This window comes from Chiloscyllium plagiosum, unplaced genomic scaffold (assembly GCF_037043375.1).
Source record: "Chiloscyllium plagiosum isolate Xiang-an unplaced genomic scaffold, Cpla_swu_hap1 HiC_scaffold_51, whole genome shotgun sequence".
Lineage (NCBI taxonomy): Eukaryota > Metazoa > Chordata > Chondrichthyes > Orectolobiformes > Hemiscylliidae > Chiloscyllium > Chiloscyllium plagiosum.
In genome coordinates, this window is record NW_028270189.1 from 4,192,235 (window position 1) to 4,195,315 (window position 3,081).

Here is a 3,081-nt window from a genome sequence, read left to right on the forward strand (position 1 = left end):
AAGGATTCAAGGACCAGGATATTGCAAATGCAACTCAGCTGGGGCAGATAGTATTAATTAAAATGTAAAGTGTTCCAATTAATCGTCATGAAATTTTGTCCTCAACTACATATAAATCTGAGAAACGGGTATTCAACAGTGGGTATGGAGTCACGGAGATCGACAGCCTGTTCGGCCGATCGCACAGGGTCTGTCAGCAAAGTCATAGAGCTGTACAGCATGGACTCAAACCTTTCAGTCCAATTCATGCATGCTGACCAGATATCCTAAATTAATTCACTCACACTTACTGGCATTTAGCCCATATCTCTCTAACCCCTTTCCATTTATATAACCACTGTAAGATGCTGTAATTGTACCAGCCTCCACCACTTCCTCTGGCAGCTCATTCCATATACACGCACCACCCTCTGCGTGAAAAAGTTTCCCTTAGGTCTCTTTAAGGTCTTTCCCCACTCACTTTAAAACTATGCCCTCCTTAACCTGGGAAAAAGACTTGGCTATTCACCCTTGTTTATGATCCTCATGATTTTTAAAACTTCTAGAACATAGAACATAGAACAATACAGCACAGAACAGGCCCTTCGGCCCACGATGTTGTGCCGAACATTTGTCCTAGCTTAAGCACCTATCCATGTACCTGTCCAATTGCCGCTTAAAGGTCGCCAATGATTCTGACTCTGCCACTCCCACAGGCAGCGCATTCCATGCCCCCACCACTCTCTGGGTAAAGAACCCACCCCTGACATCTCCCCTATACCTCCCACCCTTCACCTTAAATTTATGTCCCCTTGTAACACTCTGTTGTACCCGGGGGGAAAAGTCTCTGACTGTCCACTCTATCTATTCCCCTGATCATCTTATAAACCTCTATCAAGTCACCCCTCATCCTTCGCCGTTCCAACTAGAAAAGGCCTAGCACTCTCAACCTATCCTCGTACGACCTATTCTCCATTCCAGGCAACATCCTGGTAAATCTCCTCTGCACCCTCTCCAAAGCTTCCACATCTTTCCTAAAGTGAGGCGACCAGAACTGCACACAGTACTCCGAATGTGGCCTAACAAAGGTCCTGTACAGCTGCAACATCACTTCACGACTCTTGAATTCAATCCCTCTGCTAACGTCACCCCTCAACCTCCGACGCTCCAGGGGAAACAGCCCCAGCTTATCCAGCCTCTCCCTGCAGCTCAAACCCTCCAACCCTGGCAACGTCCTTTTCTGAACCCTTTCAAAATGTTTCACAACAATTATCCTATGGAAGGGATAGTTGCACATAATATTCCAACAGTGGCCTCACCAAAGCAGCTGCAACATAACCTCCCAACTCCTGTACTCAGTGCACTGACCAATAAAGGGAAGTGTACAAAATGCCATCGTCACTATCCTGTCTATCTGCAACTCCCGTTTCAAGGAACAATGAACCTGTACTCTGAGGTCTCTTTGTTCAGCAGGCCCTTACCATCAAGTGTATCAATCCTGCCTTTGGATTTGCCTTTCCAAATTGCAGCACCTCGCCTTTATATAATTTAAACTCTCTCCTGCACTCCTCGGCTCATCAGCCCATCGGATCAAGGTCCTGTTGGACTCTTGAGGTAGCCTTCTTTGCTTGTCTCTGCACCTCCAATCTGCAAACTTACTAACTGTACCGCTTATGTTCACATCCAGCCAAGTAACGATTCTAACGTAATTTTCCAGCACTTGGCCCATCGTCTTGTAAGCGATGTTCTTCAACGTTATGAGAGTTTGTACCTCGGTCACCCTTATACTCAGCGAGTTCCAATTACTTACCACCCTCTAGGTGAATCGGTTCTTTCTCACTGCACTTTACGTTATATACATTCCCTGTCCAATTGTAGCTTCATTTGCATCGCCTCTCCAGGATCTTTTAACAATCCCTCATTTCCCTGTATTAGATTCCATCTGCCACTCTTCCCCGATCCCTCTGCTGTGTCACTGCGGGGTTTAACATCACGTACTGCGTGTTCCAATTCGTGAAACATCCCAAATATCCAACTCTGTGTCGTTCAGAGATCTCATAGAATCATACAGCCGGTGAACAATCCCTTTGTTCCAAATTCCGGATCAGTGGCGCTGGAAGAGCACAGCAGTTCAGGCAGTATCCGAGCAGCTTCGAAATCGACGTTTCGGGCAAAAGCCCTTCATCAGGAATAAAGGCAGTGAGCCTGAAGGGTGGAGAGATAAGTTTTACCTTTATTCCAACTTGTCCACTCCGGCCATGTTCGTAGCAAGCTGATGAATGAATAAATGCTGAAAGAGTAACTATTTGGATGTAAAATGTTGCCTGGGTGATGACAGCATTCATTTCTGACTTTTTGATGACCCAAGCATCACACTGTCAAATGTATTTTAGCTAATTTGCATGCTTTGGTTAGTTTCTGTCTGAAACACAGAGCATAAGCTGGACTTGCACACTTAATGGTAAGGTCCTGGGGAGTGTTGCTGAACAAAGAGACCTTGGAGTGCAGGTTCATAGCCCCTTGAAAGTGGAGTCGCAGGTAGATAGGATAGTGAAGAGAGCGTTTGATATGCTTTACTTTATCAGTTAGAGCCTTGAGTACAGGACTTTTCAGGCCACTTTTGGAGTATTGTGGACAGTTCTGGTCTCCCTCATAGAGGAGTGATGTTGTCAAACTTGAAATGGTTCAGAAAAGATTTACAAGGATGTTGCCAGGGTTGGAGGGTTTGAGCTACAGGGAGAGGCTGAATAGGCTGGGGCTGTTTTCCCTGGAGCGTCGGAGGCTGAGGGGGTGACCTTATAGAGGTTTACAAAATCATGAGGGAGGCAAGGATAGGGTAAATAGACAAGGTCTTTTCCCCCTGGGGTGGGGGAGTCCAGAACTAGAGGTTTATAAAATCATGAGGGGGGCATGGATAGGGTAAATAGACAAGGTCTTTTCCCCCTGGGGTGGGGAAGTCCAGAACTAGAGGTTTATTGAATCATGAGGGGGGCATGGATAGGGTAAATAGACAAGGTCTTTTCCCCCTGGGGTGGGGGAGTCCAGAACTAAGGGGCATAGGTTTAGGGTGCGAGGGGAAAGATTTGAAAGGGACGTAAGGGG